General features: G+C 38.2%; 1 non-coding gene across 1 annotated transcript; it reads right to left on the reverse strand.

Annotated features, from left to right (window-relative positions):
• Positions 1–11,532: 11,532 nt before the first annotated feature.
• Positions 11,533–11,693, reverse strand: LOC114610112. The gene has a single exon (XR_003709638.1). It is a non-coding gene; the product is annotated as a U1 spliceosomal RNA (small nuclear RNA).
• Positions 11,694–12,041: the final 348 nt, after the last annotated feature.

Raw genomic sequence — 12,041 nt, forward strand, 5'->3', positions numbered from 1 at the left:
AGAGAGAGAGAGAGAGAGAGAGAGAGAGAGAGAGAGAGAGAGAGAGACCAATTTAGCTTAGGTAAAAGGTTGAAAGTTAACTTCACAAACACTTTAAAAATACAAATAATTTCACAAAGTAGAAAAATAAATGATACTACTGTTCAAGATCTTAATGAACACTTTATTTCTTCAAGTATTCTTTTAATTCTATCACTTTTCTTGTTGAGAAAATGCCCTTGGTAATTATTACTTTATGGAAAATTTCCTTCTTGAATATACTCTTAAAATCCACTCCAATCTACTAATTTCCAAATTTATAGAAATAGTTTTATTTTTCTATATATAACTCTCTTCTCCTCACTTATGTTTTCACCACAAGCATTAAAACCAAAGCACATGGATTTAAGTTCTCATTTATGAGTTGCATAATAGAAAATCTAGAAAGATTATTAACTCTTGCAATCATCTATTATTTCAGAAATTGAAATTACTGAGCAACATGAACCATACTGTCAGTGCACACTGTCAGCTAACTGCAGGAATATACTGAAAAACTCTTCTAGTCTTCACTATTACTTGTTTTTCTGCATTCCAAGTCAAATAATTTTGGGAAAATTATGAAATCTGATTTAGGCTAATCCATTTTTTCTCTATTAACTTTAGAACTCACCTTTTGAAATTAAAAGTCATAATTTTAATATAAGAATATATGCTCAAGAATTTTTATGAAAAAAAAAATTGTTAGTCAGGTCATAATGGCAGCACATGCCTGTATTCCTAGCCTTCTGGAGGCAGAAAAAGGCAGATTTTTCTGAGGGTGAGTACAATCTTGTCTGCACACAGAGTTGCAAGAACCATGAGTGACATAGTGAGATTCTGTAAAGGGAACTTGTTAGAAAAATATATCTATCATTGTTTTTTCATAAATTAAAGTTTTGAGGGTTATAAATATTCCCAATAAATCTTTATCATATCATGTTCTTCTCTCTCTAAATTTTACTTTTTCTCTTGCTCAGTTTCCCTTAGCTAAGATTACTTCCTGTCTTCTCTACTAGAACATCTTATATTAAAGTAGTTTTGCCTAGATAGTTTCAGAAGTCTTTCATCCTTCAAAGAATACAAATTATTCAGTCTGTGAGGGACACATATCAAAAGTTAGTATTTATCTAAATATCCATTTCCTTAGTACAATTTTGCATGTGTGCAAAAACCATTCATTCCAGCAAAGAAATGTAAAAATTTGTTTTATATCATATGAATTTGACTCTCATGGGAAAATAAAATAGCAGAGCATATATTCATTAATGGAACTCTGAGTAGAACAGGACTGACCCAATCTGACACTGAAATCATGATACTTTTCTTCCTGAGACATAATCAGGTAACATACTGAGTAAATATAGCAATATTGTTTTATAACAATCCAGTTTTATAATTGAAATAAAGACTATCAAGTTTTATCATGATACGCTTAAAATGTTTAATAGTCCCACCACTTCTCTATGTAAGGAGAATAGTTTTACTAGAACTTGGAGTGGGCCTCAGAAGAGTATAATATTCCAAGACACATTTCAAATACCTCCTTTGACTCTAATTTATTAGCATTTTAATATATATGTAACTGTATTACTATAAGGATAACAGTAGACTCCAAAGATCCATAAAAGAAAATCCTTTGTTTATATTTTCTCTATTCCAATTCACAGTACCCAAAGCATCTTTGTGATTTAACCAATGTAAACTTTCAGTTATTTGAGAAGTTATTGAGATTATTATAATGAAGAAAAGTATTTGGAAATAAACAGTTAAAGAATTTTGTATCTGTATAAAAAGTTTAATTGCAGTTATAAAATTCAGGGAATTATGCTCATCTTAGAAGCCATACATAGCCAAATAAAGAGGCAAGAACAAAGTGGAAGGCTCTGGAGATCCCCAGAACAATACAGTGATTGGCTGTACTTTTAATTGCTCATCAACAGTTGATGATAAGATCATATTGCTGTAGACATCATAAACCTTGGTCAACAGACATGAAGAAGCAAGTTTTTACCAAACTGGAGGCATCTTTCCTCTTAGTGAGCTATCAGAATACAGGAAGATGCTGCAGGGTATTTGGCCACACTGTGAAACCCAAGACTGTGTAGTAGCTCAGTCCTAGCAGACATTTTTCATCCAGAAGCTTTCTGCTTATTGCAAACAGGATTAAATAAATTTAACCATAGGTCAAGAGGCAGAGCAAACAAACAGTTGACAGGAAGTAAATTAAGAAAAAATTTAATGAGAGTAAAAGGAATTCAGGATAATGGATAGAGACACACAGGAAGTAAGGGCAAGTAGTTTGAAGGTTTGTGAGACATCCTGGGGAAGGAAACCTTCCTTTGGGGAGGTTGGATAAGGAGCAAGGTCAGAGGGGTGCTTTCTCTGCTTCTGTAAACTAGCAGACTTTCACCACAGCATCTGTCTCCTGAGTCTTTACTGGTAAAATCAAGCATTTGAGATTTTGTTTAAAAACAAAAAAAAACAACAACATGAAGGTCCTTTGCCTACTTTTTGAAGTTAGATTTCATCAATAGTCTTATTTAGCCATTTAACCTGCCACATTAATCACTAGCACAAACATTGTGAGGATATATAATCATTCTCTGGTGGAATTTAAGATCTCTCCACAGAAAAAATACATGACTGGTACTGTAGGCCAGCCCAAGAGCCCATGCTTCTTGAATTTCTAGGTATCCAAAGTGACCCTATCAATATTAATCTGCTGAGTGTAAATTATATTATACTGCACTTTAATATCCATATACCTGTGGGACTGCGTAAGAGTATCCTGGGTCATGGTTGAGCAGGCGCTTAGAACCCCGAGATTCTCTGTAAAATTCTGCGTGAGAACCATCAGGAGTTCGGTCCCTCCCATCATCTAGGATCCTGAAAAGCAGTCACATCTCCATAGAGTCACATAGGCCGGGCTATAGGCCTCAGGCCCTAGGGATTTACATACTAATGAAGGGCAGAGGGCAGAGCAAATTAAACATGTCTCTCCCAGATCCTCCCCCAATCTTCCCTCTTTCCTCCTCCCTATATAACTCGGGACTGCCCTGAGTTTTTGGGGGATACGCCTAGATCCATCTATTATCTGCCATGACAATAAACCTTTTTGGAACCAAGGACTTCCTCGTGTTACTGGGGCCTGGCGCCGCCAAGGCCTCCAGGCCGCTGGAACCATAGGATCTTCTTCCCTGATGTGGGACCCGCCAAGGCGGCGGAAGACCCTTCGGGGCTTGTGCCGCTGTGGAGGCCTTTTTAAATTTTCCCCACATTTGGCTCATCCAACGTGGGGCACAGACACCCACAGACTTCAAGGACCGGGCCACCCCAGTCTGCTACAGAACACAGCCGAACTTCCCGCCCTGCTTCTCCGGTGCTGTGAAGAATCGACTCAGTGAAGATTCCACGCTTCTCCCATGCTGACTAAAGCTACAGCTGCTTAATCTCTCACTTAGAGGATCTCTGCATTCCAGCCACGATGACCCACATCTCCAAGCAAGCTGGCCAGGCCACCGAGTCTGCTAAGCAAGTACAGTCTCTCCCACGGGTGCTGCTAGGGCCTCTTTCTTCTTCCCCTAGCCCTCTCCTTTTCTCGGCTGTGGGTTGTCCGACGTGAGCCCCCGGCCCCCCCCCCCCCCCCCCGTCTCAGCCCTCCGAGCCAAGGGCTTGAGACCTACGGTCCTTGACTGCCCCAGGGCACAGGAGATCCCCAACCCCTTTCATTCTCTCGACAGTGGGTTGTCCGATGCGAGCCCACATGCCCCAAGAGCTCTGCACCCCCGTGAAACCTGAGTGAAAATTCCCCATGCTGGGTGGGGCCCCGCCACGCTGGCCTAAGGCGTCACAACAGACACATGGACACACAACACAACAGAGAGTCACGCCCGCGCGTGCCCATGCGTGGGCCTACAAAGTTCCCTACAGGTGGTAGAGGACAAAGCCAGCTCCAAGAGTACCCCCTGCTGGCGCCCGCCAAGACCCTCTCCATGGAACTGTGAGTAACCCCAGCCTAGTCCCTAAGACTAGACGGCTCTCTCTCCTTTCTTCCTCTTTCTCTCTCCACGTGTTTTGGGCCAATGTTTTCTCTCTAAATCTTAACTACCACTAGCTCCTGCCTGACTCAAAAGACTAGATCTCTCTCTCCCTCTTCTCCATGTGTTCGCTACAAAATGGCGGAGACCCCTTAATCACCATTCTTTACCCCTCCCGCCAAGAAATCTCCCGTGCTCTGCCTACAAAGAGGTTTACCCCTCCCCCAGGGGTTAACTTTTCTGCGCTAAAATTCCCCCACTCTCCGCCATTTGCGGCCGGCTGGTTACAGCCCAGCTGACTTGCCTGTAAAAACAGGGCTGGCTCTCTGTTTGCCCCTTCCCCACTAGCCCCCTTCTAAGTCATTTGCGACCAGCTATACCCCAGCTGGCTTGCCTGATAGCAGAGGATCTGAGACTCCATCTGCGCCCCTTCGCCTTTGTTTAACTTACAATTTCTTTCTCAACCTCTAGGTGTCTCTCTGCCATAGCTCAGTCTCACACAGCCTTTCACTCCTTCTGACTCTGTTACCAAGCCCCTCTGGGGCTTGCACCGCTGTGGCGGCCTTTTTAAAATTTCCCCACATATACCTGTAGAATACATCTCTCATATCTCATTAGTGGAGGTGTGTGTGTGTGTGTGTGTGTAATGGACAACTATTAATTCAAATACAACTGAGCAATATAGTGTCCTTGGAGTTCACAGTCACAGATGAGATATTTAAATCAAATCCCTGTAGCCTCAATCTCAGGGATCATTGAAGAAGATGGGGGTAGAAATATATTAGGAGCCAGAGGTCTAGGGAAGATGGAATAAAATGGTGATTTCTGGGCATGATAGACTGTTGCAATCATTACTTCATAGCAAGTGCACAAGATCAAGCCAGTCAACAACTACCATGGACTGGTAGGGCTATACCCCAAAGCAAAGGATTCATTGACTCTTATTGATTTCTGCATGAGGTAGAGTTTTCTTTACCAGTGTGGCCTGTGGTAAATCCACAAGATGCAGTGAGTTGGTTGTCACTCAGAAGTATATGGAAAACACAAGTTGGATTTTCTGATTTATTATAAAAGTAAAAAGAGCACATGAGAGAAGTGATGCCTTAGGTGTGGTCAGAGGCTTTAAAAGGAGTTATTACAAAGTAAGAAGGACCAAGTGACTCCCCTCTCTCGGATGCCAGATAGGAAGTCCTCTGCTCCATATGTACCTGGAGCCATGGACCAGCCAGTGTATATATACTCTTTGGTATGTGATGGTTTAGTTCCTAGGAGCTCTGAGGGATCAGTTAGTTGATATTGTTGTTCTTCCTATGGAGTTACAACCTCCTTCAACTCCTTCAACACTTCAGAAGGGAGATCTTAAAGGGGTGAGGCAGGAGAGGGTGGGTGGAAGGGATGGGGAGGGTTCATAAAGGGGGGGACTGGGAAGGGAGATAACATTTGAAATGTTAAAAAATAAAATGATTAATAAAACAAGAAATAAGAACTGGTGCATAAATTCAAATATATCATATGCTTGTAAGAAATTTCAGACATTAAAATGGTGCTGTTTTAATGTTTGTGTGTTTGATTTTGTAATGTGGTATTATTTCTAGGGAGATGTAAACAGATATCTACTCACCCTACACAGGGAGCCAGCAACAGACCATGGTCCAGTTTGATGACCCAGTGTCTGTTATTGAGGGAGTAATATTGGTGAGGCGTTACTTACAGAAGAGCAAGTTGCTCAGAAAGCTGAAAACAGAACCTGGAGCATAGGCACAACCTGAAGTTAACTGAACAGTTTGGAGCCATTCACCAAAATAGAACATTGAAATCTCAGATGAAAATGCTATTTAACCCAGAAATGTTCCTGTCCAAAGGAAAGACAGGGACAAAAAAATGGAGCAGAGACTGAAGGAAGGGCCATCCAGTGACCGCCGTACCTGAGTATCCATCGTGTCTGAAGACATCCAAAGGAAAGACAGAGACAAAAAATGGAGCAGAGACTTAAGGACGGGCCATCCAGCGACCACCGTACCTGGGTATCCATCCTGTCTATGGACGCCAAACCCAAACTCTGTGGCTGTTGCCAAGAGGTGCTTGCTGACAGGAACCTAGTATAGCTTTCCCCTGGGAGGTTATGTCAACGCCTGACCAATGCATATGTGGATGCTAGCAGTCAACTGAGTTGGGAGATCCAGGTGCTGGTGGAGCTGGCAGAAGAACTAGAGGAGCAGAGAGGGATTGCAACCCCATAGGAAGAACAGTGTTGGCTGGTCTTACCACACAGTGCTCCTAGGGACTAGACCACCATCTAAGGACTGTACATGCAGGGATCCATGGCTCCAGACACGTGCATAACACATCAGTGGGAGGGAAGGCCCATGGGGCTGTGAAGGTTTGATGCCCCAGAGTAGGGGGATAATGGAGTGGAGGGCCGGGGAGTGTGTGGGTGGGGATGGAAGAATCCTCATAGAGACAAAGGGGAGGGATGGAGAGGGCGGATGGGATGAAGGTGTTGTGGAGGGTTAGCCAGGAAGGGAGGTATCATTTGAGATGTAAATGAATGGAATGATAAGAAAAGAAAAGAAAAGAAAAGAAAAGAAAAGAAAAGAAAAGAAAAAAGAAAAGAAAAGTGCTATACAACACATTTCAAATCATATTGAGAAACTGGATCTAGTATAAAGCCAAGGAACAGTATTTATGTTTTAAATTTCTCACACATTGCAAACATTCATATGGTTTGCTACACAGAAGTAAAGACGGGAAATTATTCTTTAAAACTGGCTAGATGTTACATGGGATCATAGTATCAAGACGTTTTTGATAGTTAATATTCCTTATCAACTTGAGTACATTTTCAATCAGCTCAAAGACTCATGTCCGGATGTATGTAGTAGGTTGTTTGAAAAGAGCTTTGGCTAAGGAGTTAAGACAAATATGAAAATAATAACATCTCATGAAATAGGACCACACATTGAATAATAAGTCTACCATTGTAAATCAGAAAATAGTGTTCCTGAGCAGACACTTCATAAAGTTGATCATTTGCAACCCATTGAAATTCTTTTCAATAGCTCTACTTGTTTATTGAGTGGTTTCCTTTTTATTTTTTGAGGAATTAAAGAACTAATTATTACGTTCATTAGAAAACAAAAGATATGAAGAGAATCCCCCCAAAATTTATAAATAACATTGAATCAAAAAGGTTTATTAAAAATATCATTGAATGATCAATATTTCCTTTCTACCTAGCATATTAGACCAGCCAAACAGGCAGGATAATGATGCTGTTTCCCTGATAAGCATTTTGAAGGACATAATATAACTGGTAGTCAAGAGTTGCCTCCACTTTTATTTTTGACAAAGCACTAAAAGAAGAGTAATTCAAATTTAAAATTAATTTCATTTAAAATTTTCAATGTTAAAACACCCTTTATGTATAGAAATACAATTTATATATTAAGTAATACCACAATGGAATTATTTTATATAGTTTTAAACAAAATTTAGAGTTTTCAAGTTTCAAGTGAAAAAAAACCCTTCTGAGAACAAATTTTAAGATCCTTTTTAAATAGGTCAATTCAGTATATGTGACTCATGTGGAATTTCTTTTTCAATAATGGGCAGTAGAATGAAAAGAAAATCTCAGTTCTCAAAATCACTGGATAAAGAATAACCACTTTGGTTCCTGTTCAGACTTGAAAATGGTTTCTACTATTTTAAGGCACAAAAAGTTGAATTCACATATCTACTGCAGGAAATAAAATCCTACAAAAAGAAACTATAGTGAAATGGAGTTACAACTAGACAAAAACAGCCTCATATGTTCTTTTATAACTCATGTGTCCTTTTGCCTATATTTTATCCTTCCTTATGACTTAATGTCTTTATGAAGTAGGAAGAACATAAAATAACAGGAGGCATCACTTCACTAACAAAAGAAACGATGGACTTTCTTGTTCTACATAATCACTGTCACCAATTTTAATATCAATGTAAATTGGTTTTAAATTACCAGGTTACTAATTGAAATACCTTTCAAACTCATAGATTCAGAATTAGAACATGAAGCTGAATGGTGAGGAATATTATGCTCTATGAACAATAGTGATTAAAAATAAATCAAAAGGCTTCTATGCTATCCAAAGGAAAGTGGATTACTTCCCTCTAATCTGTAAGGATGGGTTATGACATACTATGTGCACACAGTCTTACTCTTTGTTAACAATCTCTTTCCTAAAATATAGAATCTCAAATCTGCTTTTGTAAAACTTTAAATCCTCTAATTTCTTTCCAGGATCCTGTGCTCTGGGATTCTAGTTCAGCTCAGCCAATAGAAATACAAGAGTTCATGAGACATGACCAACACATAATCTTTGTTTCTCTTCCAGTATTCCAGCTCACATTAGACAGACACCAAGATAATTTTAATCCCTGTTGGATGAGATCATGATGTTGTCACATGATTTATCTTTCTTGTTTCAAAATATATGAAGGTCAGCAGGATGTCTAAAACTGCTGTGGCTTCACTAAACTGTATGCAGCTTTAAATTTTTCCATCATTTATGAAACTACTTCATTCTGTTGAGTCTCCTAGAACAAATTTTTTTAATGAAACTCTTTAATGCAATAAACATCAGGAGTGATTACATGCAGAAACATTTTATTGTAGTTATCACAGGTTAGATTGGAGTCTTCTTGGAGTTGTATCACACAACATTGGTGTTTCTGGAAGCAAAACAGGAAGTTGGTGACAGGCAGCATAATGATATGTTGGCATTATTCTCTGTATTGCTTTTGATTTTCTTACAGGAAACAAAGATTCATGGTAAAGTTTGAATTATCATATTTTTTGGATATTCCACATCATTATGTTTAACTTTAAAAAAAGAATAATAAGCTTAATCTTTTGACATTTTATCATCAGTAAATCAAAGGAGGAGAGAATTTATATTGTGGTCTAAAATAATTTAATAAATTTTGATAGCATTAAGGTAAAAGGACAAAGGCATATAAATTTAAATTTAAAACTGAAATTTTCAAGTATATTTACACATTTTTATGATCTGTATATTACCTTGGCAATCTGAACCTTTACAATTTCACCAGCAATGTTATGAGTACAAAGATACATTAAAAACAAGAAAACTCAAAACTTTGTAATCAGTTGAGCAATGTTCACTAGAAAATCATTTTTCTCTAAGATAAACATATTGCTATATACTGTATAATAAGTATATCTAAGAAGTTAGATATGGTGGTACATTGTATTGTTCCAGCATTCAGGAAAGTTGACATGAGTTTAAGGTTATCCTGGGCCACAGAATATGTTGACTCCATCTCCAATCACTAAACCAATGCTAGAATTTAAAATGGGCTTTACTATAAGTTTACTACATTTGACCTCAATGTCCATCCCTTTTTGAAATAAATATTGGTGAAGATAAGTGTAGCTTCCTTGCAAAATATGTGTTATCTGTCTGCAGTGAACTGAAGTTGTGATACATAGTCAATGTTAAAAAGAAGTGGTAATTCCTTTCCCAACAGGGATGCCTGGTCTGGCTTCGGTGCTAGAGGATGTGCTTAATCCTGCAAAGACTTGATATTCTAGGGTGTGGGAATACCTAGGGGGTCCCATATCCTATCAGAGGAGAAGAGGAGGGGGATGGCAGGAGGAACTCTTCAGTGAGGGGGACATTGGCTGTAACATTTAGAATGTAAATAAATACATAAATAAGAGACAAATAAATAGATAAGTAAATGAAGCTGAAACTTCAGGGGAGATTGTCATTCAAGGGAAGTCAATTTCAATGAGGTAGTATTCAGCCAACACTTCAGCACAACAGTACATATGTCAGGTCCAAAAGAACCAGCATCAACTGAGGCTTAGCAATCACAGGTAATTCACCCTTGGAGGTCTGGAGTAGTAGAAAACTGACTGTGTTGTCTTAAATAATGAGAATCTAGCTACTGAAGTACTAATTAGATAATAAAATTATGCTATTTTAATCACTATGAAAGAAATTCAATCACTGTCTTTGACTCTGTTCCCACACTGAGTCTAGAGAGATTTTCTTGAGAAAGATGTCCGGTAACATTATCAAAACTTCATGACAAAATAAGACTTTTTCAATGAAGCTGCAGTGATTTTTTTCCAGAATGTTTATGACTTGGTGATTATTTTCCACTATTTTTGCATTATCTCCTATCCAAGAAAACACATTCACTATAGATATTATTTTAAGCAACCATAAATAGTGAGTAACTCTTCAAATACATCACACAGTTGTGCTCTATTCCTCTACTGTTTTGCTTAATAGATACATTTAAAAGTTTGTCATATTCACATCTCAACTTTGTGTTGTTTATTGTTTTGAAAAGAAGGGACAATATGGGTTCAACAAGACTGTTCTCACATTAACAAATAGCCAAACTAATACTGTATCATCAAGGAAGTGAAGAAATTAGTGTAATATTCAATGTTAAAAAGGTGGATTTGAAAAGATGTTAAGTTATTGAAAAATGACTACAATTTCTTAGACTTAATTAATAGACTGACTGTAGGTATTATATCAATATTGTTTTGTGTTTAAAAGAGTGGATGCACAGACTTGGTGTTTAGTCAGGACCTATATCTGGCAAACACATGTTGTGTTATTTTGATGATTCTTTTATATATATCTATTGGCATGTCTTTTTCTCTGGCATATGAAGCAATTACAGGTATGGAAAGTCACATACATACATATTAAATTCATGTCTTATAATTATCTCATAACTCAGCCAGACCAGTGAATACGAAATAATAAGTATTCTGTGAGCTTAAAACAATGATATACAAAGATCTCAAATTCCTATATAGCATCATAGAAATTCTACAATTTGAATGTCATCTATCAATTGTCATAGTCAGCTGAACTGACTTCTGAGAATCCTTTTGAAAGAGTCTTCCACAGACCTGTAAATGAGCCATATTAAAATGGGATATATTATAACATCCACACATTATCGCATCCTCAGTCCTCAGAATTCCACTACGCATTGTGTCTGTTTCATTATAGTGTCCAGAATAATCTCTCTCTCTCTCTCTCTCTCTCTCTCTCTCTCTCTCTCTCTCTCTCTCTCTCTCTCTGTTTTTGTAGAAAAAACAACAGATACTATATTTTTGAACTTTAACCGACTCTATTATATAACAGAGCCACTGATATGGAGACTCTGCAAGAAATCTGCATGACACTCCCATAGATTGCATACAACTTAATTACTTTGTGAAATGAATCTCTTGATAATGACTGTTTTATTTTGTGAATTAGAAATTTACCTATTCTTGGTGAGCAGGACAGGGATTAAGAAAAGGTATCACTATGTGGTCCTAGTGGACTGGACCTGTGTCATCTGGGCCTCTGCCCCTCTGCCCCTCTGCCCTTCTGACCCTCTGCTTGTGGTAGGACTAAAGGCATGTATTGGTATACCCAGAACATGAATATCAAAGGAGAATATGAACACAGTTCTCCACTACCACAAGTTACTAGGTCAAAATTTCTACAGTTAAGAGAAATGCAGGAGAAAGAAATTTGTAGTCCAGTGGATAAAACACTCCCTGGAAAAAGTTCCTTCTTGGCTATGGTATCTCCTCTACTAAGTAAGTATGAGTATGCTTTAGACAGCTGAAAAGTAGTTATTTTGCTGAGTGGAATTTGATATGCCACACTATAAGATTAAATATATACAGAAGAAATTCATATTCAAAGAAGAAAGATGTGGTTTTTTTTAGAATGTTGCGTGTTTGTTAATTTTGTTTTGTTTTGTAGAATAATATTGAGCTAGTAGAGAAGACACATAAGTTAACACAGTTTGTATTAAAGCCAGGCAACGGTGGTACACACCTTTAATCCCAGCACTTGGGAGGCAGAGGTAGGCAGATTTCTGAGTTTGAGGCAAGGCTAGTCTACAGAGTGAGTTCCAGGACAGCCATGGCTACGTAGAGAAACCCTGTCT

The sequence above is a fragment of the Grammomys surdaster genome, unplaced genomic scaffold, assembly GCF_004785775.1.
Source record: "Grammomys surdaster isolate TR1022 unplaced genomic scaffold, NIH_TR_1.0 126028, whole genome shotgun sequence".
Lineage (NCBI taxonomy): Eukaryota > Metazoa > Chordata > Mammalia > Rodentia > Muridae > Grammomys > Grammomys surdaster.